Raw genomic sequence first — 27,114 nt, forward strand, 5'->3', positions numbered from 1 at the left:
TTTCCCACGTATCTTCCTTTATGCTTTTTTAAAGTTGTAAATATCATCCAACTTTAAATAATGATACAAATAAGTATTGGAGGCCTACAGTATACTTCCTTGACATTTCTGCTTTTGATAAAACTTGCTGTGGTGGGATCGAGACTGCTTTGTTCTTTAGCATAGAAATGCGGATTGTACAATATACACTTCCTCTCTTGTTAGTCATTTATATACCAAACGAACTGCAAACAACCCGGATGGTAAGCCTAATTGTATATGGAAGTCATTACTTCAGACTCACGCTGAGTTACATTTTGTGGATAATTTTACCGCCTGTGTAGTCACTTTGGAATGAGTGGCATATTTACCTCTCTCAGGAAGAAAAGAGACTTTGTCACCAAATATTTACAGAAAAACTAAACGTTCTATCAGCAGCTTTGAAAGACCCAGTGTTAACTCCATGTTGTTCCTGGTGTTGCCTTAACTCGTCTTTATTCACTATTATAGCCTGGTTTCAAACAAAAATCTAAACACTTAAGTTATGGCAATTCAAAATGTTGTACAAAGCTGTATTTCAAGACCGTGGTGGTATACCTTCTTTTTAAGGTAATTTCTCTCTCCTGAAAGGCAGGAGACAGTGGACAAATTCCTACTTGGAATTGTCTTCTTGTTTTACCATTGTGCCCTGGCACTGAGAGGAAGCACAGATTGTCCAAGACAACACAGGCTTGCCTTATCACCCAGGAAGAAACTAAGGCATCCATTTTGATCGGAACGCGTTCATCTTCCATGGCCTGGCCTCATATCGGATGCACGGTGAGCACTTGGTCAAGGTTTAGTCTGAATTCAGACTTTCATGGAGTCATCAGCTTTTGGACATAGACAGTATGAGATGCTTGAACTCACCAGTGAGAACCGCTTTTATGGACACTGCACTAATAATAGAAGTTGGCCTCTTCTGCTGACCACTGTCGGTGGACAGTCTGGGGAAGCCGGCTGATGAATACTGCAGAGGAGATTTTAAGGGTTAAGTGTGTAAACTCTTCAGGTGTACAAGTACAGAGACTCACTAATTAGAGCGGGGAACTGGGAAGGGAAGGAGACCCTAATAATGCGTAGAGCGCAATTCTGAGTCAAGCGTTTTACCTACACTTACCCATTTAAACCTCATAGCAAGCAGGCAAAGTTAAAACCTATCGTGCCTTTCACGAGGAACACTGGGAGGCCAGAAGGGCTCACCGCTTTGTCCGGGCCCCACTTTATCCTTCCGCCTCTCTCTACCCGATACTGTTTTGGAAGGAGTCGAGTTCAAGGTCAAAGTGCCAAGGACTGGACTGCAGAACAAGGAATGCTGACTCTGTCACGTGTATTTTGCCAACAACATGCAGGAACCAAAAAGGAATCAAGCGAGAAGATGACCCTCAGCGCTGTGGCGGGGGGCAGAGTTGTTTTGAAGTCCTGAGCTGACACAGGGCCAAAGCTAGCAACTACAGCTGGCATCCCTGCCTCAGACACCTGGACACACTGGGATCCGTGGAGCCCGGGACTGTTTTGGAAAAAAGGCAGTAGAGTTGCCCTTGGGTAAGCCCTGATGGAGGGAAGCCCAGTAAATAGAACTGAACTTGAAGGGCTGGGTGGAATTAGTTGGAAGTACTGTCCTGATCGACAGGGGCTGTGATAAATGAATAAATCCTGTGTAAACAGAAGGGGGGGTTATGATCTTTGCTTCAAGTTTCTGGGCTGACATTGTTTGTTTCATGTCATTTGTATATGCTTTAACTTGGGGGTTAGGGAGAAGATTAATTCAACTCTCATGCCCTTACTACAGACTTCTACTTATGGTGAAAGATGGTAACTGTGGGGAGGTTGAATCTATATCCCTACTATACCCTATATACACTGGAATTTTAATTAGTAACCAATAGAAAAATCAGATGAGAGCTCTGTCATCTTGCTCAGCCTTGTCTATGCCTTCCACGCCATCTTTACCAGAGACATGAAACTTAGCATTTGCGGTTAACGTTTGCTCCGATGAATGGGATGCTCAACTTAGCTGTACTTCCCGTGTTTGCAGCCACAGAGAGCAGCTCCCAGTTCCGTCCCCTGTGCCTGGCACTGCGCATGGGCACACCTCCACAGTCAGCACAGCCCTTCTCTGGAGGCCAGGTGTCCAGAAGGAGCTGGAGGCCTTTTAAGGCTTACATGAGTGTTTCTCTTTATGTATTCTGTAAACCAGTGGCTCCGACTTTTTAAAGAAAAAAAATTTATGTGTGTATGTATGTGAGTGTCACCCCAGGGCAAACCTAATTTATGACAAGCTACTACTTACAAGATGGCTTTGCTCACACTACAAGCTTCCGTGAAGACAAAAATCCATCAGGGAGCAACAGTGAGCACAAGCCTGGTACCTCTCGTACCTGCCTTAACTAAGGAAATCCATCATCCAGCATGTCACCTGAATAAAACAGGATCCTGTTCTCCTCCGTTCTAAATAGGATCTTGCAATCAGCAAGGCTAACCAATGTCCACCCTTCAAACTCCCTGCTGAGAAACCTGTGCTCATTGGACTGTCCTAATTTCACCATCACCTTTCCAATTTTAATATTCAAATGCCTAATTTTCTTTTTAAATCTAATCATTTTATTTTTTGAGAACTTCATACATAAGCACTGTATTTATGTATTATCATGCTTGCCTCTTCCTCTTCTCCTCCATCTCCTCCCATTTCCTCTTCCAAACTGATGCCCTCACCTTTAGTTATTATTACATGTGTAGATAACCTACTTAGCCCATTTAGTTTTGCTCCTGTGTATGTGTGCCTGGCCTGAACACTTGCGATTCGACAACCCCTGTGGAGCCAACCCCTGGACGAGACTGGGTCTCTCTCAGCAGTGGATTGCCTGTTCGTCTTGCTCTAGCACATGGATGAGGCCATGCAGAGTTTCCCCCGTTCATTTTAGCATGCAACTGGTGTTGTCATTATGCCTGTATTGTTGAAGTTCACAGATGCAATTTCGCTGTGGTATATAGAAGACAGTATTTCACAGCAGGTGGAATTTCTTCAGGACCTTGTAATCTTTCTATCCCCTCTCCTTTCAGTGATTTATTTCTGGCTCTTGAGTGTAGGGGTTGCACTGCAGGTCTCTCAGCTGGGCTTTGGTGCCCCATGTTCACTCATTCTGTGAAATTTGACCAGTTGGGGATTTCTGTTATAGTCTTCACCAGTTCCAGGGGGAAGCTTCCTTGATGAAGGGATGGGAGCTACACTCATCTGTGGGTAGAATGGTAAGTATTTTGAATACATATAGAAATTATATTGATTTAGAAAAATGACTATAGTAACTTTTCCTCTTGGTCTATGACCATTGCAGCCACAGCTAGTAGACTGGCTTTACATTGCCAGACATAAATTTCTTCCTGTTGGGTGGGCCATAACTCCAATTAGACAGTAATCAGTTACCCCCAAAATAAATGTGTATTTTTTCAAGTTCACATACCAGAGAAAGAATTCAGTAATATAACAGGAGAGGTCCCTTGCAACTATTTCCTCAATAAATAAACTAAATCTTTTTGTCCTTCCTAATGTTTTAATTGCAGAATTGTGTCAGGTCTTTCTTCTAGCATACTGTAAAGACCCTAAACGCTATAAATGTATGTAAGACTTTTCAAATCTAATGAAAATTCATTCTTCAGTGAGTGAGGAAGCCTCTTCCTATATTTATAAAGATGATCGATCGTTAGTGGCAAAGGTTATTCCCAATTCACTAACAAAGAAATTTTATTCTACTTCCTATCAGAGAGCTGGAGCATATAGCAGCAAGAGGTTCCCCTCCATGCCTCTGCATGATCACAGTTGCACACTGCATGATTACAGTTACACACTGCATGATTACAGTTGCACGCTGTGTGATCACAGTTGTACACTGCATGATTACAGTTGCATACTGTATGATCACAGTTACACACATCATAATTACAGTTGCACACTGCATAATCACAGTTGCACACTGCATGATCACAGTTACACATTATATGATCACAGTTGCACACTGAATGATTACAGTTACACCCACAGTTGCACACTGCATGATCACAGTTGCAGACATCATAATTACAGTTACACACTGCATGATCTCAGTTATACACTGCATGGTTACAGTTACACACTGCACTATTATAGTTGCACACTGCATGAGAACTATTTTCAAAGCATTCACAAGATGCCCCCAAAAGAGTTCATGCTATGCTACTGAATCCAATGCAGACGATCTGAGTTATACTCTCTTCTTGAAAAATTCATAAAGAGTTATAAACTAACAGTTCACACTGGCACGCAGCACTAATCCATGACATAAAAATCCTGCCAAACTAAAATGAAAAGGAACGCACTATTATAAGCATGTAGAATGTAGTTTTCATTTGGACCAATTTAATAGCAGGGATTAGCAATATTAGAGACTCAGAACTGATGGGGCCTATTTTTTTTTTCCAACAAAAACAACAACAAAAAAGTAGGGAATAATTTGCCTGAGTGTTTAGCCATAAGGCAATTAAGCTAATGCCATCCTTAGAGTTGAAGCTACTCTTGTCTTTCAATTATTTGTTCCTTTATTTAACATGTATCCGAGGACCAGTCTTGTGATATGGCCAGAAGAGATGATGAACAGGCATGCATGACTTCCGTTCAGAGGGCTCAGATCAGGGAACTGCAAATTCAGATGGAGTTTTCAAAATCCCACCCCAGGAAGACTGCCTGCAGAGGTTGGATTGGCTTCTTACAAAAACCCTGAGTAGGCTTGAGAAGTAGAGTTATCCCCATTTATACAGACAAGAAAAGCTCCAGGGTATTGTCAAATCACACAACTACTAGTGATGGCACAGGACAATGCCTGTCCCTTTTAGATTCTTGACTTGACTAATCTCAGGTGAAGGCACTCCTTTTTGATGTTAGAGTTTTTAGTTTAAACTCTAATGGAGGCACCGATGTCAAAAATGAGAGTTGAGAAAAAACCTGGGAGGTTACAGGAGATGGGGACAGAGATCTAAAATCTCTGGCATGATCACAGCCCCTCTGAGTATAAAAGGCAAACGCTAATAAGGTGACCCATTGCTTTCTGACAAGAATATGACTAGTATTGGCTTACTGTATGTCTGATGGTGCTAGTGTTTGACACACAGTGGTCCCCCTGCAAGTCCTACAAAACGGCTTTCATCCTCACTTCATAGACCACGAGACAAAGATTCAGAAATTAAGTGACTTGCCCAGGATCACACAGCTTGGTAAATGGCCATGAAGAATTTGAAGCCAGCCCATAGATATGAGTACTATGCTATACTAGGCTTCTTGGACAGAGTAATGCCAAAGGTAAGTTTGTACCCAATCTCTTTGGGTAGCTTTGGTATAGAGGAACCACTGATCTACTTGCCATTGATGTGGTGTGCCTTTGTTATCCTTATCTCCCCTGAGCTGCATATATCTTAACATTTCTTTCTAAGCATTAGCCTTATTTTCAGACTACACTTGCTTTGTATGTATATGTATATATACATATATGTATATATATATATTATATGTACATGAATCATGGAACACATGTGGAAATCAGGGCAACTCGCTGTATTGGATTGTCTTCGTCTACCATGTAGGTGTCGAGGATCAAACTCAGGTTGTCAGGCTTGGCAGTAAGTGCCTTTCCCTGACAAGCCATCTTGCCAGCCCAGCATTAACTTTTAGGGCCTTCAGAACTAAGGTATAGCCACAGATTAATTGCCGTTGCTCTACTGTATAGTGATATTTTGTTTATGATCTAAAAAGTACAGCTCCACTGAAGCTTGAAGGGCAAAGCTAGCCACACTAGTCAGTCAGCCAGTGGTGGCACACACCTTTAATCTCAGCAGTCATACTAGTTAGGCATAGAAGCCAGGCAGTGGTGGGGCATGCTTTTAATATCAGCGCTAGAGAGGAATAGAAGGCGGGATAAGGCAGGAACTTGTTCTTGTAGAGGTAAGAGCGCTCTAGTGTTTGGCTGCTCTGCTTCTCAGATCTTTCAGCTTGAACTCCAATATCTGTCTCTGGGTTTTTATTAGTCATGCTACTTCTGGCACCCAACATGGGACCTGAACCCATTACCCTGAGATTAAGAGTCTCATGCTCTACCGACTGAGTTAGGTGAGGTAACACATAGCAATAACATCCCACCACATGACCCTCACTAAACACGGTGAGCCACACACAAAAGGAGACTGAGAAATAGGAGGGTAACACTTGGAGGAAAAGGGTGCCAGGGAGAAGGATGAAGTGAGGAAGGGGGTGAGGGACTGAAATGACTAGAATTACATAAATGTATAAAATGTTAGATGTTAAAATTGAGAAAAATTAAAATACTATTCTAAATGGAAGAGAGAGACAACATTTATCCAAAGAGAAAGAAGCACAGAAATTCAGAGCTGTAGGCGTGTATACAACCGTCACTGCCCATGTAAAGTGCTGTTACTTTTTGCACAAAATGGAATTTGTTTATATAAGGAATAGGGCTTTGCCATAAAAGATAAGAGCTGCAATCATGTCAGTTATTAATAAGTAGAATTTATAAAATCTCATTGCCAGTAAATCCAAGGGTAAAGAAGCTCCATGTATCGAGAGTTCTAAATCATTGTGTTTGAAGTGGCTGATTAGCCAGGTAGGGTACAGACCTCTCCCGAAACCAATTATCAAATCCTGTGGGTTGAGTCAAGGAGAAGTATTCCATACAGGGAGCACCAACGTAGCGTTCTAAACCTCGGGTTATGTAAGGATGAGTGGGAAGGATGCAAACCAGCGGTCAGCAAATGGGAAACGGAAGCATGCCTCCCAAAGAGTAGCATTTGGAGCACTGTGCACAGAGCCAATGTTTCTTCCCCTTCACAAACACTAGGCTATAAGTCATAGATAAAAGGGGCTTGAGCATCTTCGTGCCAAACCCAGTGCTAGATGGGAGGATGTTTGCTTACCTAGGTTCTTTCTGGATGTTCACATGAGACTGCACAACTTTCATCTGATTTACTATATCGACACTCAGAATTCCTTAGTCGTGCTGAGGAAATACCAGCAACTAATTGAGTTTAAAAAAAGTAAATGTTTGATCAATTCAACAGTGCATCGGAAATGAGAAAGCAATTGTGTTTTGATTTCCATATGGCCCCTGTTGTCAAGTTGTCAAAGAGAGTGTCTGGCTGGAAACTAAGTCCACACTGTGGAATGTGGTGTCTAAGAAGACACGTTTGTTTCTTTAATGTCTTCGCAAGGCTCCACACAAGCACCTGTGTCCGCACTGGCCTCCTGCGATTGAGAATCGGACTTGATTAGTGGCAGAATCCTCATGTTAACACTGGAAGGAGACAGGGAATTCACAGAAGAGTGTCCAGTGGCCCGGAAGCCAACGGTGAAACGCAAGGCAGCTCACACTAAGGATGTAAACAAGGTGCATAAACAAGATTGAGCATTGATTTAGAGTGTGACTTCTGCAGTGGGGAGATGTGAGGCCGTCATCTCTCACATAGAATAAAATTGCTTTGGTTTGTTTCCGGGACAAGTTCTCTCCAGGTCACCCAAGCTGGCTTTGAACTTGTGTAGCACAGAATTCATGATCTTCCTGGCTCAACCTCTCTGGTCCTAGAATTACAGGTATGTGCTATGATCTTGTAGCCTTTGAGGCCAAAAGTAGTTTTTTAATTAAAAGTTGGGTTTTTGTTAACCCAGGAACTTCTGATACTCAGTTAAGCATCTATAATGCCATGCTTTCTAAATCCCACACTGAAGGAACAACAACACAATCCATATGGATAGCCGGTGAGAAAACATATCCCATGCTATATGGTTCATCCCCATTGCCTCACTATTGGGTGGGCTAGACCATCCCAAAACAGCTTGTTTTCTCTGCAGAAAGCCAAGGCTTTTTAGTGTGTGTTCTTCCTATTTGAAATCAGCAAGCTACCCGTGCAGGCTAACGCTATCAAAAGGATATATTCCTGCAAGACTTTCAGTAAAAGCATCATTAACAGGACATGTGCTCAAGATACAAGTGCTTCAGTGAGGTGGCGGAGTCACACCCAGTTCTTTTGGAATTGTGTGAGAAACGATCAGACGACTCTGCCCTTTTCAGCTTTCTTACGTTTCGTTGGCTCGTTATCCTTCATCTTGCCACTGGTCCTAAAATAAGATGAGGAGCGGGGACTCTTAATGAGAAAATAACCTTCCAAGATCCATTCCTGCACCCTCGCTATTTTGACTGATGACATAGCTGCTAATAAGATTAGTGCCTTCCCTTCTGCTCATTTTCCAGCAGGATTAGTTGCTGCTTTTATACCCTCTGCTGCTAATTTTGCTAGCAAATCTCTTGAGAATTCCAGCCTAATTTTCTGCTACTGGAAGCAGAACTGATGCCACACTAGGTCAGCCGGCGGCATTTAATTCCTCTAGGGAACCCCAAAGAATAGAACCTGTAGGTGTAATTCAGACACAAACATCAAATAAACATTAGGGACCAATTTTTCAGACAGGGAAATTGATTACTTTGAACTAGATAATCTTTCTTTTCCGTAACTCACGACACGGAGTTATTGTAAAAGGTATGCACCATATTATTAACTTTAATATCTATATTGTATCACAATGCTCTATGTCTTTTGAACATTTTAGTAATTTTTTGATAATTTTATACGATGTATTTTGATCATATTTACTTCCCCAATCTTCTACCAGCTCTTTCCAGATCTACCTCCATCTCCCTGTTCTCCCCAACTTTGTGTCCTCTTTTATTTTTTTTTAAATACTCCATTTAGTCCAGTTTGTGCTGCTCATATATTCCTGGGTGTGAGGCCATCCCTGTAATGTTTGTTTGTTCACTCGTTTGTTTGGTATCGCAGTGATATAACACTTGTCAAAAGCAACTTTGGCAGAAAAAAAGTTTATTTCATCTTATGCTTTTCAATCTATCATAAAGAAAAGTCAAAGCAAAAATTCAAGCAGTTGCTCAATAAAGAAACCATAGAGGAATGTTGCTTATTGACTTGCTTTCCTGTGCAACCCTGGACCACCAGCCCAGGGGTCATAATTCCCACCAGTGATCTGGGACCTTCCCGCATCAATAAATCAAGATGGTGTTTCATAGACATGCCAATGGGCCTCTAGAATGGAGGCTTTTCCTCAGCTGAGGTTCTCTCTTCCCAGGAGACTGCAGATCCTGTAAAATGGACACAAACCAAATCAGCACAGCAAGGCTTTGGGGACTCACTGTCCACAACTCCAAAGGAGGTAACCCAGTCCTAGAATTCAGCCTTTTCATTGATGAAATATGACATTATTTTATTTTGAAGCAGGATATTTGATGTCCATTAGGTCAAAGTACTTTGCAGATTTCTGACAGTCATATTGAATATCAGTTATTATCAATGACTGGCCCTAACATCTTCTTTGACTTTGATTTGATGCTTTCATTGGGGTTTGTCTTCTATAAAGCTGAGTGTAAAGAGACTTAGAGACATTTGTTCTTTGATGGACATGTATCCTAGGGAAGTGCTTTAGCTATTGAGGATAAACTGAAGTGGAGACCAAGTCTCTGAGATAACATAGTTAAGATGAGAAGACAGACAAGAACCTAGTAGGCAAATGCCTTACTCACTGGTTTCCATCTTGAGGTAAAAAAGAAGTTGAAGAGCAAAACCTAATGATCTTGAAGGCCAATGAGGACTCTAGCCTACCGAGTCAAGAAGATGCCTTTACCATTTTCCCGAATTCTGCCATTGCACTTCCGTTACATCACTGAAATATCATCTTGTCTTCCCCCCAGAGTGGCAAACTCAGTCCAGTTAAGATTGTAACATAGGTAAGATTGGTCTAAGTCACTTATTTGCTTATTCATTACAACAAACATCTATCACATTAGTTTTTGTCCATTCCTCTGAAAGGCCAGTATTGTAAGGATGTGAAATTATTTAGAGAAAGCCTTGTGCTCCTGAGGAGGTTTTGACAGGTCAATATTCTTACTTGAACAAATGGAAAACATAATAAAAGTCATTTTCAAAGGTGTCTGAAAGCTGTGAAAGCTAGGAAGATGAACTAAAATTCTAGAGAGAGAGAGAGAGAGCATGATCTGAGGCGATCTGATGATTGGCAGCAATTTTTCTCTCAGGGTGTCTGTCAGTTCTGGGAATACACAATTGATTTGGCTTGACCCAGGTAGAGGGACTCTGCTGGGATCAGAGAACCCAGCCAAAAGCATGGTGATCACACACAGCTCTGGGGCACGAGGAGTTGGAGATGGGTATCTGGTATCCACATTATACCGTAAGCTCCCACCATCTCGCAGGACTCAGAAAATGAAGACGGGTTCTTTATCCAACTAATCTCAATACACACCCCGTTTCTTTCTGAAAAGATGTATTAAATCTTGAGGTTGTATGAGGCAGGACACCGAAGAGGAAGACGAAAATTTCTGTACCTCCTGTAATCAGCTAGTATTGAAGGGGCGAAGAGTCACCATGCTTGCAATGAAATAGCTTGGGTAGTCACGCCCAGGGACATGGAAATCTGGGGTAGATGGAGCCTTCTACAGCTTTACCACAGTTTAATTCCTAGTCAGTTTCTAGGATCAGACTCTACCATATGCTAACCAGGCTACATTAATCACCTGCGTTTGCCATCACCTAAAATGCCATAGACTGGATGTCTTAAACAACAGAGACCTTTTCTTACATTTTCACGGTTCTAGATGATGGGAAATCTCAGATCAAAACTGTAGTTAATTTGATTTCTCATGCTGGTCTTCTTCCTGGATGAGGATTGAAGATGGTTGCCATCTCACAGTGGGCCTTCCTTGGTGAGCTCCTGGGACAGAATGGAGAAGGAGAAATGGAGGGAAAAGACAGAGACCAGGGGGAGTTCTCTGCTTCTGTAATGCCACGAACCCTATAAAGTTAGGATCTCAATCTTACTTCCTATTGCTACTTCATTTGAAACTCGTCTTCAAGTAGAGTCATACTGGGGAGGATAAAACTCAAAAGAGAAGAATTTTATTCTGTGGAATATGGTAGTATCAGGAACCTCTCTGGGTCCTTTCTGTGGGATATCCTACCGGCAAACAAGAGTTACTTGACCTATCAACAAGCAAGGTCATAGGGGAAAAGTCCAATAAAAGCAAATGGACAGCTTGCATGGACACACATCTTTAATTCTAGCAGACATAAGGCGATCTCTGAGTTCAAAGCCGGCCTAGTTCAAGTACAGCAAGAGCTACATACTATCTTAAAAATAAACAAACAAAAGCAAATGATCAAATGGACAGGCGATTCACCTAACTGAATTTGGAACAACTGTATTTGGTGATTTCTGGGTATCTAATGATGGGAACAGCTGCTTACCTACTACCTCCTGATATCACCCTTGGTAAAATCAACAAAATAGGAAATAAAGTGCTGCATGAACCCGTGCCTTCAGCATGAAGTGACTCGATAAAAAGAAGAAATCACCATATTCCTGAGTCAGATCTCTTGCTTAACACTTGTCCCGCAGAAGACCCCATACTAAGTAAATATAGGGAGACAAACTTCAGGATAGTCACAAATAGGAAGCTAGCAAAAGGGCCTAGGATTCATTAAAAGCTACCACTCCAGGGACCAAGTTTACTTTGTATGAAAATTCTACAGCTGTGTTCAGGCAGAGTGGAACATGGGTTTAAAATTCTATAACTGTGTCCAGGCAGAGTGGAACATGGATTGTAGGGAAAGAACTTCAGAATGAGCGTTTGAGGCTAAATGAGTCATGAGGTGTTTACAAGACATTGTTTAGAACATACTGTTAAGTAGCAGACAAAGCTGAGGGGGAGTGCCCTCTGACCTTGCTCCTTGATGAGGAAAGGCGCAAACGATGGCTCGTACACGGCCATCCTCACACCACCTAAACAGAGGGGTCAGTGCCCCCCCCCAAAGCAAGGAGCCTGTGCTATTACGAGGTGACGTTGTCATTAGACTAGAAGTCTTATAAACAGGCTTAATACTGGAAAAATGAAAACAAAGTAATAAATTCTTACAAGGCCATTTCACAAAATCAGAGAAGAAACTTTTATACACATGAGTTGTTTAACAGCTTTTACCCTCCTTAAGAAGAACTCTGAAGGAGAAAATGTGTATACTTCCCACACTCTAAACAGAATTATAATCATTCAAGCATTGAGAAAATGATAGAACCCCTTAAACTGACAACTTGAGAAAACCCAGTAATGGATAGAAGCTAGAGGAAGGGGAAGCGAAAGTCAAGTGATCAGCAGAGGGAATCGACGGATGGTTGGAGAAGACTAGAGAAGAGAGTAAGCTACAGAGAGCCTGAGAGAAGAGACACATTTAGCAAGTGGAAATGAAAGGTGGAAAAGCAAATGACAGAATAAAGTCAAAAGGAAATCAAAGTGGTTAGAGATATTAGGAAGGGAAGGCTGAGAATCTATGTATTAAGGGACAGACTGATACTCCCTGAATACTGGTATAAATATTCAATCAAGAATATTCAATCAAGAATAAAGAATCTAGTGCGGTATAGCAATAGTCCATGGCCAAGTGAGATTTATCATTATACTATTAGGAAACTCACTAACGTTGTATCAATAGTTTTAAAAGAAAACATGACCCTCATAATAATCTCCATAGACACTGAAAAAAAAACTATGATAAATGTCAAGATCTATTACAACATAACTATGGAAAGGGAAGGGGGGGTCTTCCAACGTGTTGCAATTACTATGCATATACACACACTGTGATGGTCCGTGCTGGGAACCCAGTAGAACCTAAACTCACTGGGAGATGGGTCTATGCGCATGCCTCTAGGGGATTATCTTGTTTGCATAAAATTGAGTGGGAAGGCTCTCCCTCTGAGGGTGGTAACATTCCTTCCTTCAGTAGCAGACCTTGGACAATACAGAGTATAAGAAGAAAGTGAGCAATACGTATTCATCTGGTACTTTCTGCTGTGTTACTGTGGATGCAATGTGACTAGTGACTTCATCTGCTGCTGTTGTGATGCCTTGGCACTGACAAACTGTGACCTTTAACTATCAGCTAATAATCCTTGCCACCCAGTGATGCTCTGGCGGGTATTTTGTCATAGCAACAAGAAAAAGGAAGTGAAGACATAAAATACACTCGCCTATCCGGTTGTTCAGGAGAGACACTGGAGTCATCCCCAGTTATATTAAGAACCCTGTCTATATTCTTATTGAACACTGCAGGAGAATTATTACTTGCAGAAATTATGGCATATAGATTGAGTAGAGGCATGCAAATAGTTTAAAAATAGCAATGGTAAGGACTTGTTCTTTATTATATATGCAGATAATTAAATAGCATATTTTGAAAACCTTTACTATATTATGTAGGTAATTAAATAGTATATTTTGAAAACCTTAAAACATTATAAGAGATCAAGTTAACTTAAGAACCATAACAAGTTTTCAAAATAGCATAGGGAACTTGATAGCCTTCACATGTGTACTCAACAACACTATCAGCTTGGTGATTTGGAAACAGCAGAAATGCTTCTCGTGGGTCTGGAAGCCAGGGACTCTAAGGTACTGCCAGGTCCAGTGTTTTCTGAGTGTCAGGAGTCTGACCTACAGATGATACCTTCTTATGTTGTTCTCACATAGTAACAGGGAAAAAGAATTTCCTTGACTCCACTTTATACAGATATTAACTTTATTTATGGGGGCTCAACCCTTCGGACCTAATTAACTCTCCAAATGCCTCTTAGTAGCATCATCTTAGGGGCTAGGATTTCAACCTATAAATTTGGGATGACACAACCATTCACAGCATTGCACATCTAGATAAAATACCTCTTGCATTACAAAGATATTATCTTTCAAGGAACTTTAGATTTTCGAGGAATCCTTTTTTTATTATAAAAAAGATTGTTCATTATAACACTATTGGTAATTGTAAAAGACTATAAATATCCTAAGTGATTATATAGATAGAGTGAGAGCAAATTAAAATGCCCACATGGGAGGCTAGGAAGCAATTAAAAGAAATTAGAAATATCTTATGAATAAAGAATGATTATGAGAAAAGGTAAAATCCAAGAGAGAATAGAGAGCCACCCTTCATGAAAGAAAGAAAGGGTTTCAAGAAAGTGTGTGTCCTCACACTGATTTTTGTTTTGAAAAAAGTTTGAATAACTTGGACATCAAAGAAACTAGTTATCTGTGGGAGATACTGCTGGAAAAGGCAAAAAGAGAGAAAGGATAAAAATGGAGTAGTTAAGAAGAAAAGAAACGACATTTCCCTAAGAGTAACCCTCTCTTCGTGTTCATGGAAATATGATTCTAAGGCCTCTGTAGATAAGAAAAATTATGGATGTTAAAATCAAAGTCAAAAACAAACACTATCTGTTTCAAACCAAAATCACATTACAAACCTATAGCACCAAATCATCACAATATTGGTCTAAATACAGATCTGTATACTAGGAGAATAGAATATAGACCCAAGAAACAGCCCCACACATCTGAAGACAACTGATTTTTTGATGGAGCTGCTAAGAATGTTTTCTGGAGAAAAGAGAATCTTGTCAATAAATGATGCTTGAAAATTGGATACACGTGGGTAGAAAAATGAAATGAGAATTTTGTATCTCATCAGTTATAAAATCTGTTCAAAATGGATTATAGGCTTAAACATGAAACTATTATTAAAAAAAGCATGGGTAAACATTTTAGGACACTGGAATGAACAAGGAGGTTTGGGACAAGATTCTGAAAGCAAACAGGAAACAAAAAAGCAAAACTAGACAAAAAGGAATTCTAGCGAGTTAAAATCCTTCTGCAAGAGAAACAATAATGAAAGTGTAGAGACAACCTGACGGATGGGAGGAAACATTAGCAGTGTGTATATCCGACAACACGATTCTCAGAATGCACACAGAAACTCCAACAACTGAATGCCAAGCAAAACAAAGCTGTTTAAAGGGAGATAACTGATCTAAGTAGACACTTCTCAAAAGAAGACGTACAACTGACCAACAGGTGCATGAAAAGCTGTATAATGCTATTAACTCTTAGGTAAATGCAAATCAAATCATGATGAGATAGTGCCTTGCTACCGTGAGAAGGGCTGCCATCAAAAACAATGAGAGATAACGTGCTAGTGATGCTGTCGAGAAAGGGAACTCTGACACACTGTTGGTATTAGTTCAGACACTATAGAAAACAATATGAAGTTTCCACAAAAGATCAGAGTAGATGTACTATATGATCCTGTGATCCCTTCCCGAAGGAAAGGAAGCCATTGTGTGAAAGATCTCTCCATTCCCACATTACTGCTGTGCTGGCCACAAGAGCTAAGAATGGAAACAATCCACATCTTTAAACTGATGATTGGAAAAAGACAATTTGGTAACACACAATGGGAGTCTACCCAACCAATCAAAACAATGAAATCCTGCCCGTTGTGATCTGCTTGGACCTGGAGGTCTTTATGGCAAAGTGAAAAACTCAGGTAGCTAAAGCTTTGTTCTTCTCCTCTGTGGAACCTACAAAATTCAATCTCATAAAAACTGAAAGGAGGGGGAGAAGAGATGAAGAGAGACTATTGGAGAAAAGACTGGTGCTGAGAAGGATGGAGAGGAAGTGGGGAGAGAGATGTAGAAAGATTGGATGCAGTTAAAGCATCTCTGAAAACAGAGCACAATCCATTAATTTGTGCAACCAATGTGAGTTCATGTCGATAATAAAGTTTGAAAACAAAGAAGTTGAGAGGAGAATGGTGGCTGAGAGACTAAGAAGGGTAAGAGGGAGAGAAAGATTGGTGAAGGGTCCTAGGTTACAGTGAGATAGGCACAAGATGTCCCACTGTACCATCTTCATGGCATGACTATGACAATAGTAATGAATTTTACCTTTAGAAAAGGTCCTCATAAAGACAAGATAAATGCTTGGGGAGACAGAAAAAACCTGCTTTCAACATTAAACAAAGTTTAATATGCCAAATATGTCAAAATCTTACGGCATTATGTTAGTATGTACAATTCTTATGTCCTTGTGTGTCAGTTAAATGATACATTTACTTTAATAAAAATATCCACAGATATTCAAGTGTCTTACATTGTTGTGGGATATTTGTATACTGTGTAAAGATGTATTTTCTGTGATTGTTGTAATAAAAAGCTGAATGGCCAATAGTTAAGCAGAAGTTATAGGCAGGACTTCTGGGGACAGAGAGGACTCTGGGACAAAGAAAAGAGGAGACGCCAGGAGACACAGAGAGAAAACATGAGGTACAAGATGAAAGAGAGGTAACACCATATGATAGAACATAGATTAATATAAATAGGTTAATTTAAGTTATAAAAGCTGGTTAGAAACAAACCTAAGCTAAGGCCAAACTTTCATAATTAACAAATCTCTGTGTTGTTATTTGGGAGCTGGTAGAAAAGGACTCATTACACTGCACAGCAAGGTCTAGAATTTGCATATAACTCATGCACATTTTTCTGTATTCTTTAATCCGTCTGTAAATTACTTTGCCTGATACTAAGCAAATGTTATGTAAATAGCATATCGTTTAGAGGATACTGACAGTAGAAGCAGTCTGCATGTGTTCAGTAGACAAAGGTTTATAACATATTCCTATATATAGCTGGTTTAAGCCACACACACAAATGCGATAGAGAGGGCGGGCTGTCTAACTTTATGTGCAGTTTAATTAGAACATAAGGTCTAACGGTCAGGGTTTTTATTTTTTTCAAGTAAGTTTGAACATAGAACATTTTGTTCAGATTTGAACACAAGAGTTCAGAAAAGATTCAATATGCATTTATTTACACAGGCTACAAAAGAATGCATACTGCTTATGTATATATCCCACTTGGAACAATGGTTCAGAGGAAAATCAGTTGTTAGGTTAAGTGAGAGCTCTTTTAATCTGCGAACTGCAAGTTCATAACCAATCTCTTTCGACAAGGAAGTCTCTCTGAATACTTCACAGAGTCATGCCAGCAGACTAGCTTGTTCTCGGGCTGTTGACAGCATGCGGGCCTAATTACATCCTAACCATGTTACCATCTCTCGGAACACTAACTGTTCTTAATTACTTCCTCCTTTCATGAGGTAAGAACAATTAAAATCTACTCTTTTGATAATATCGATATATGCAGTATTATGAAAGTCACATCCCATTGTGCTTTGTAAACATAGAATCTATATAATTATTATAAATACATTATATATATATATCAGATATCATTATAAATAATGAAGAGGAAATTGCTTTCAATGTGTAAGGTAACCCTGGGAGAAGCACAGGTCTTCTTCTGGGTACAATTGCTAGGCCTCTTTTCTCCTGCTATGGCTTCTATGTTGTCACAATTGCCTCAAGGACTCGCCACAACCAAGCTTGTATCCTGACGATTGGCTCTGTAATTGGAGTATCATTTGACTTGTGTGATGGTTTGAATAGGAATGCCCCCCAGAGGCTCATATATTTGAGTACATGTTCATCAGGGAGTGCTGCTTCTTGAAAGGGATTTTGTTGCAGTAGGTGTGACCTTGTGGGAGGAAGTGTGTCACCTGGGGGTGGGCTTTGGAGTTTCAAATGCTCAAGTTGGCTCACCGTCTCTCTCTTCCTGCTGCCTGCTGTTCCAGATGTAGAATTCTCAGCTTCTTCTCCAGCACCGTGTCTGCCTGCATACCACCCTGCCTCCTGCCATGATGACAATGGACTAAACCTCTGAACTGTAAGCCAGCTCCAGTCAAATTCTTTCCCTTATAAGAGTTGCAGTAGTGGTCATGGTGTCTCTTCACAGCAATAGAGCACCGACTAAGACAATTTGCTAATGTTATTTAGCCTTCTTTCTGTGGTGTGGGTAACTGACTTAAAATTGAACTCGAGTCCTGGCTCCTCTTTTTAGATCTCAGAAAAAACCTCTGGGTCTTGTTTTTCTCACCTGCGAGGTTCAGCGTGTAAAACCTCAGTCACTGAGTCAATTTCTAGTAACATACAGTCAACCAGTTATTCCCCACTTCTTTTCACTCCAGTCTCCTCTGTCATTAGTAAGAACTCATTGTCTACCGACATTTGAGCATCCACAGAACGGTGTTTTCTAAACTCATTTGTCTCAGTCAAGGTTGTGCCCACAAGCGGCAGAAACAAACTGGCTGATTCAGGCAGAAAATTACTCAATTAAAGGCCATTGAGCAGGTCCCAAAAAATCTCCAGAAAAACTTGGGAATCAGGCTTAGAGGTTCCACATTAGGCCTCAGGAGAAGGTTCAGTTTTTTTGTTATAGCATGTGGTCCACTCAGCTCGATTGACATGGGAGCCACGATAGTGGCAGACCATGTGTGTGAGTGTGTGTGCGTGTTACACAAAATAACATCTATTATTAATTATACACAATTGGTGTCCACAGTTAGGCTGGGTAAAAAGTTCCATGGTCTGTGTTCTCTGAGTTTAAGGCCAGAGAAAGCCGTAGTGCCTGTAGAGCCCTGAAAACTAGAGGACTGGTGGCCTAGATATGATATTGAATATGAAAGTCTCAGATTCAGAAATTCCAAGAACAAAAGAAGATTTGCTGGCCCTGGCAGTCAGGCAGGCAGGCGGCCATTTCTGTTTTCCTTAGTTAGCCTCTCAATGGGGAGGAGACGCCTACTCGTTGTGGGGGAGGGCAGGGTGTTTCACCCAGTTTAAATGACAGCCGCTTTCATGAACATCTTCACAGACACATCCAAAAGTAGATGTCTGGATATTCTGAAGGCTAGTTGGGATATATTAAACTGCCACACTAGGAAACACCCTTTCCCCCCTTTCTCCCACTGCCTTATTTTCTTCCCTCACCCTCACTTAGTTTAAAATGTCCTATAATTTGGACATCTTCTTTTTTCACAGCATGTAACACAGCATGTGGGACTTTAGCAGGAAGTGATGCTTTAGGCTAAGGATGGCCGCGCTATCCTCTCCAGCTCATTAAGAAACAGAAACAGGGGAATCATGGGAAGTTGGAGGGAGTGGTAATTAGAAGAGTTGGGAAGAACGGCTATGCTCAAAAATTAATTAGGGATTCTCAAAGGATTAATAAGATGCTGTTGAAAGAAGAGAAAAGCCTCTTGAGGAACAAATTCACTCTGGGAACTTTCAGATGTAGACAGCAGAGCCTTTCCCTTCTGTAGCCATCTTTTCCTCGTCAGCTCTAAACAGAGCAAGCCTATCAAACTAGGACTCACGGGAGGTGGCTCAAACCTAGCTACTTACGAAGAGAAGCTAGTCAGTGAAAAGCCACGCGAAGGAAAGTACTGTAATGAAATCCATCAACCACATTTATTTGATGATTTTTAAGGACTGTGATCTTTAAAATAAAGGATTGCATTTTATTATGGCAGCGGAAAATGCCATTGACTTTACAAGTGTTTAACTGTTTTTAGTCTCCGGATTTCAGAACAGCTTTCACTTTCACGCAAAAGTAAAATTTTAAATCATTCTGGGCTGTGTTCCCCCTCCTCCCAAAAAACATATTTCCACTGTCCATGAAAGTATAAAATGGTAAGGATGGCCCTTGTGAATTATAGGACTGAGAATTTATGAAGCCAAATGACCACCGTCCCCAATCTGTAAGTTTTCAGACAGAAGTACAAAAACCATGAAGAAAGTTGACTGTTGCTTTTCTGAAATTGAGTTATTCATATCAAGTGACAGAAACACGCATAACATTAGCTTAAAGAGAAAGAGGGAAGAAAACAGGGTGAAGAACATCAGTAAGGCATTGGCTTAGCATGCGAGCAGCGCAGAGGTATGGTGGGTCTCCGCAGGTACGGTCAGGTTCAGGATTCCACTGAAAGATTAAGAATTAAAATTGGGTTTGTGGGGGCTGGAGAGATGGCTCAGAGGTTAAGAGCATTGCCTGCTCTTCCAAAGGTCCTGAGTTCAATTCCCAGCAACCACATGGTGGCTCACAACCATCTGTAATGAGATCTGGTGCCCTCTTCTGGCCAGGCAGAATACACACAGACAGAATATTGTATACATAATAAATAAATAAATAAATAAATAAATAAATAAATAAATAAATAAATATTAAAAAAAAATAAAATTGGGTTTGGTTTGTTTCCTCCCCCACCAAGCAGGTTTCAACTCAGAGTTCTATTTTTACCTTAACCTTCCATTGGACTCTCTAGATTTTAGTTAATAAAAACAACTGTACATATGCACAAGGTCTTTTTTCACAGTGCAATATGTATATATAACACATGCTGTCTGGACCAGGATTGGCATAGGTATAATTGCACATATTTATCCTTTATGTCAGAAACATTCTATACATTTTCTGCTAACTATTTTGAATTAATCAGTTGCTGACAGATCCCTTCTATACTGTAATCCTGTGCTGCCTAGATTTACATACTCCCTCATCAAATCAAGCCCAGAGCATGACAGGCAGAGGGGAGGAAGCATATCTATCTCGCCCCCAGTGGCATCTAGTGTATGCAAGTGTTTCTTTGTCTTGGCTAGTTCTAGGTCATTTTATGCCCCACTCACAGGGTGGAATATATAGAAGAAGTGAGCTCCAGCCTGAATTGGCTGCTATTTATTTACAATTACAGCCTCCAGATTTATTCATCTTGCAGTCACCACCTGGGCTCTCTGCCATCACTGCTGAAATCCAGCCGTGGGTAAATCACTTCTTAGAGGCAGTCGGTTTGCATTGGTACAGCGGTGGAGCATACCTAGTTTTATCTCTTCCTCAAGCTTATCACACCTGCTTTGCTGTGTATGAAAATCTGGCTCTGCAGGGAATGCCACGATGATTGGAGCTGCTGCCGGGAAGGAAAATCTGTAAAGAGATAAGATCACTGGGAAGATGTGTGTTGATTTGCTTTGAGGTATAAGTCTGATCCTTCCATGCATGAGCTTAATTAGATTCTAAAGTTGGCTCTTGCTAAAAAGCATAGCTAAGGAAAACTTTGGACTATAGCATATACTCTTGTTCCTGTTACTAATAGATAATGGAAATAAAATGGACCTCATATCGGCAGTTAAATTGTTTATGAACATATTTCATTTAATATAGCACAGATGTCAAGGGCCACGAAACAGCAATACCTTCCGCAAACTTCTTAAGGATATTAGCATCATGAAGGATGCTGTGGTGGTTTGAATAGCTATGGCTACCATAGACTCTCGTGTTTAAATGCTTGGCTGATAGGGAGTGGCACTATTAGGAGGTGTGGCCTTATTGGATTAGGTGTGGCCTTGTTGGAGGAAGTTTTTTACTGTGGGTCAGGCTTTGAGGTCTTATACGCTCAAGTTACACCCAGTGTGGTACTCAGTTTCCTTCTGCAACCTGTGGATCAAGATATGGAACTCTCAGCTCCTTCTCCAGCATTATGTTTGTCTGTACACGGCCTTGTTCTGCCATGTTGATAATGGACTAAATCTCTGAAAATGTAAGCCACCCAATGGTTTGCTTTGTTAGAGTTGCCATGGTTGTGGTGTCTCTTCGCAGCAACAGGAACCCTAACTAAGACAGACGCAGTGACAAGAGTGTAGGTTTAGGGTTACAAGACTAGGTCTGTGTGTTGGTTCTATACTCTATTTCAAGACACTAGAAAACCTACTCAACCAACATACAACCTCCATTTCTCCACTGTAACATGAAAATAACATCCATCCTACAATTTCCAGGGACAGTATGAAGTTCAAATAAAACACAGTTTATTTGTACACATATTTTTGGAGGCCTTTGAATTATTAAGGCATTTCTGAAGAAAGCCTTCACCCTGCACATGATGTTTTTAATTTTTTTACAAAGGTTATTTCCATCCCCACAAAGATTCTCTGCAGTATCTTAGAGTAGAATATCAGTCTTTGCATTATGGAAAACCATGAATGGATTTAGGTAAACCTGAGAATACCTTCCTTTATGTGTTGATAGCAACTGAGCTTTCTGCACCTGTATGACTGTGTGATTCTCAGAATCATGTGCTTTAATATTAATATTTTCAGTTAGGCCATTCTTTGTTAGGCGTTCTAAGTGAAGAAAGTCATTCTTAGCTCTTCAATCACTGTTTTTAATGCATGGCAAACATAAATTCCAATATCTATTTTAATATGTGGTGTGTTCTCGGATGGAGAACAAGTCTATACAAGAAGTAAGGAGAAACCAAAGGATTTTGAGACAAGTTCTTTAAAATATAATACTCTTAGTAATCTTATTCTTGGTTCTTCTGATTAAACACATGTGTGCTCTATTATTCATGGCCATGTAGAACATGTAGTAGAAACACGACAGGTTTTTTTCTACACTTCAGATACGAGGGTGAGACACATTTCTAGCAATAACTGCTACAGTATGCCTCAGGGGTGAGGGATCCATGAAGCTGTAAGCAGAATGATCACATTTGGATTTCCTCAGACTAGCTTATAAGAAGAAAATGTATCTCAGCTTCACAGTGATGAGGTAGGAACTGGAGGTTGCAGAAAAGAATAGAAAGGATGAGACTAGGATTCTTCCCTGGGGAAACTGCTTCACCTTCCTAACCCAGAGGACAGAAGAAGATCGCAAATTCACCATGGCAGTCACTAAACAGGTTGCAAAACCAATGGTCTGCTACGGGGAATTAAGAGAATGGAGCTCTCCCTTCCCACTCTTGGGCCATCCCTGGTTCTGTGAGTTTGTGAATGAATCAGCAGATAGTGAATAAACTGATAAATGAACTTAGCAATCTAATGAAAATGGGCAAAGGACATGAACTGAGACTTCACCAGCAAACACACATGGATACTCCCACATACAAAGTAAATGGCTTCTAAGCACAAGAAAATATGCCATAAGACTAAGCATTTAATGGCTCAGCAGATAGGGAAGAGCAAACAAAAGTCAGTTGGTAAAGTTTGAAATCACCAAATCCTAGATGTCTACTTGGAATCATATACCAAAAATTGAAATGAATAACGTCTGAATATATAATGCATATGTATCTGAAGCACTTTTCTTACAGATCTCGTAGTTCTAATGTACAGAATTATACCCATAATGGTGTTGATGACAGCACTGAGTACTGTTGGTAAGAGCAAAAGGCTGCAGGTAGGCAAAATGCCTGACAAGGGTAGCATGCTTAAAGAAACTAAAGGGTTTTTTTTTTTATTTTATTCTTTTTTAATTAAAATTTCCGCCTCCTCCCCGTTTCCCATTTCCCTCCCCCTCCTCCCACATATTGCCCCCTCCCCCGACTCCTCTTCTCCTCCCCCCACTCCATTCCCCCTCCCTCTCGATACTGAAGAGCAGTCCAAATTCCCTGCCCTGCGGGAAGACCAAGGTCCTCCCACTTTTATCTAGGTCCAGGAAGGTGAGCATCCAAACAGGCTAAGCTTACACAAAGCCAGTTCATGTATTAGGATCGAAACCTAGTGCCATTGTCCTTGGCTTCTCATCAGCCTTCATTGTCTGCCATGTTCAGAGAGTCCGGTTTCAACCCATGCTTGTTCAGTCCCAGTCCAGCTGGCCTTGGTGGGCTCCTAATAGATCAGTTCCACTGTCACAGTGAGTGGGTGCACCCCTCGTGGTCCTGACTTCCTTGCTCATATTCTCCCTCCTTCTGCTCCTCATTTGGACCTTAAGAGCTCAGTCCGTTGCTCCAAATTGGGTCTCTGTCTCTATCTCGATCCATCGCCAGATGAAGGTTCTAAGGTGATATGCAAAGAAACTAAAGTTTACAGCACATTATGTAGTCACTATGGAAGTCTTTGCATCAACACAGGTGGTTGTAATGAAATACCCTAGACTGGGGGTTTGGGCGGGGCTCAACAAATACTTGTTTATTATCATTTAGAAGCTGATATAAACATCAGCTCATAGGTTGGTGGGATTCTGATAGAAAGCCTCTTCTTGACTTCTAGATGGCTGGCTACTAGACTTCTCTGTAGAGTGGAGAGAGGAGCATCTGTTGCCTCTTCATTAGCTAGTCCTATCATAAGCTGGCTGTGGTGGTACATACCGTTAGTTAATCCCAGCACTTGGGAGGCAGAGGCAGATGAGTGTGTGTGTGTGTGTGTGTGTGTGTGTGTGTGTAGAAAACCATGAAGAAAATGTATGTTAGACTGGCTCTCCCATAGGAAGAGCAGGAAGGAAACTCATATTCTGGTTGTAGCCTGAGAAATAACTGGGAGATCATACCTGGCCTCGGTGTGACCCGCATGGCAGGACATACAGCGGTGCCCTTCTAAGGGACACTAGTGTGCGTTCTCAGTACATACAGCGGTGCCCTTCTAAGGGACACTAGTGTGCGTTCTCAGGACATACAGCGGTGCCCTTCTAAGGGACACTAGTGTGCGTTCTCAGGACATACAGCGGTGCCCTTCTAAGGGACACTAGTGTGCGTTCTCAGGACATACAGCGGTGCCCTTCTAAGGGACACTAGTGTGCGTTCTCAGGACATACAGCGGTGCCCTTCTAAGGGACATTAGTGTGCATTCTCAGTACATACAGCGATGCCCTTCTAAGGAACACTAGTGTGTGTTCTCAGGACATACAGCGGTGCCCTTCTAAGGGACATTAGTGTGCATCCTCAGTAGCTCCCACGTTTACGTTTGTTTAAGAACTCACAAAGAGTTGTTCTCTCATCTTGAAAAAAACAATCCAGAAGCCATTTCTTAGCTCCAAACTCGGCAGCTCCATGTTTCACTGGGAGGGGCTTGAACCGTTTAACCTCTATCTTCCAGTCTCCCCTTCCAGATGAACTTCCTTGTATTATATTCATGGGGATAAGAGGAGTCTTGGGTGCCGCAATTAAAGTTCACTCTTTCCTCATTCCTGTCAGGGAATCTCCAGTAGTTGCCCACAGCTGGTCACAGTTGTCAACTCTTGTCCCTTTCCTACCAGTCCACCCAGGAACGGCCAAGCTGATGGCCTGGTAGCTTCTGCGTGTCATGGTCACTTCCACATCCCATTTCCTACAGAGCTGCTCACTCTTTCTGAGCCCCTTCCTCTTGTTCTCTAGGTTTAAAGATGATTGTCCTTTCCTGTTGTCCCGGATCTTGAGATTCTTCAACAGCTTGTTTTATCCTCCCAATGTCTGAACAACCCAACTTGCTGTGGGAGAATGCTCCTGTACACTGTAAAGACTTGTCATTCATATTGAATTAATAAAATGCTGATTGGCCAGTAGCCAGGCAGGAAGTATAGGCAGGGAAACCAGACTGGGAGAATTCTGGGAAGAGGAGAGGCAGAGAGTCTGTCACCAGCCAGACGCAGAGACAGTAAGATGAGACTGCCTTACTAAAAAAAGGTACCAAGACATGTGGCTAAGCATAGACAAGAATTATGGGTTAATTTAAGTTGTAAGAGTTAATAATAATCCAGAGCTAATAGGCCAAACAGTTTTTCATTAATATAAACCTTGGTGTGTTTCCTTGGGACTGAATGGATGCAGGATTGAGCTGGACAGAAACTTCTTTCTACACTAACTCCTTGTACTTTTGGATTGTCGGATTTCTCTTTCCCAGTGTGAACACAGGAAGTTTGTGCTTTTGGTCCCCTCTTTTGGTTCTACATCCTTTCCTTGGGTGATCTTGCTCTAGCTCATTTCCATACTACAGATGTATATATTATTCTTGTTTCCCTTCTCATCTTGAAGGCTAGTTGACAGCTCAGGTTTCAGGCTCCAAAGAAGCTCCTCAGACACCAACCAATTCCTCCATCAAAATTACCCATCTCAATAAATGACATTGCGGCCCATACATTTCTTCACTCCAAAATCCTAGAACCATCTTTGCTTGCTATCCATTCCTGAAGATTCACAAGCAATGCATCAGTATGTAATGATCTCCATGTTCATGAGCTGTACCCTTCTCTGTTTTTTTCCATCTCTTCTGCCACTGTCCTATTTCAGATCACTCTTTGTCCCCCATTTTCTGCAATAACTGCTTCATTGTTCAACTTCCCCTTCCTGGGGTGTTCTCAAATAAAAACCATAGTATAAATTACAACAAAATGAGAATTCACTGTAACAGAAAAATAGGATCTGGTCCTTGCTGTCAACTCTAACCTCGTATCTCATTCTACTATTCTCAACTGTGTTCTAGACATGAGGCATTCTGTTTTTGGTTATTTTTCCATCTTTTTCACTTTGTCACCCAGTTCTGTTAATGCAGAGACCCTGCTCCTCACTGTTACAGCCTTAGGATTTCCAGCCCCCACACCAGTCTCTACTACTTCACGCTAGTGATAGCTGTTGACTACATTAATGGGCAAATGCTTTCTTTCTGCTCTCCTTAGACTAGAAACACCTTGGTAGCTACGATAGATGAAAGGGAATAAAACTGTCTACCAATTTAGAGTGAAAATCTACAGCAATAGATTTAAATAGCTTTGGCTTCTATTTAATTCCCTTTCCTCTAATATTTCCTAGGATTTGAGGAATAAAAGCTTATCAGATCAAAACTTGCTGACAAAGCTGTTTACTTTGAATAAATAAGGTGCATAAGTCAAAGATTCAAAGATGAAGGTGCTTAAAAATCTATATGGATTTTACAGCAGTGAGATTCGTGGCCTTTAAAAATATGTAGAACAAGATGAAACAAATGTTTTCAGTAGATGTTCAGGTGCTCTTTTCTAAAAATAACACACTTAACCACAAATCAATGTTTAAAGCCATATGGCTAATGAGGACCAGCCAGGAAACTCCTATAATTCACAGTAATGAGTATGGTAATGAGCTCCCATTATAAACCAAACGGCTTCATGACACGCTGTATCTATTTCAAATAATAGTGGTTTGATTATTTCATATTTTTCAAAGCTCCAGAGTTAATTTACTGGGAAAATATTAGAAAACCTGACTGATGGATGAGTTATCATGCCCGAAAAATCAGTAGAAGGTGACCTAAATTTTATTAACAAGTCATGTTTAACTATCAGATGTCATTAGAAATAAAATATATTCAAACCCAAATAAAGACTAAGATCTTTTGAAACATAAAAGAGGTCCTGCTACCGTGGTTGAAAAGAAGTGTTTTTCCTCCAACTCTTTGGTGTCTTTGCTTTTTAAATAGCACTCAAGGAGAGGTTGTGCTCCATTGAAGAGGATGCTTTGGAGACTTTTCTGCTATACCAAAAGG

Source organism: Chionomys nivalis, chromosome 2, assembly GCF_950005125.1.
Source record: "Chionomys nivalis chromosome 2, mChiNiv1.1, whole genome shotgun sequence".
Classification (NCBI taxonomy): domain Eukaryota; kingdom Metazoa; phylum Chordata; class Mammalia; order Rodentia; family Cricetidae; genus Chionomys; species Chionomys nivalis.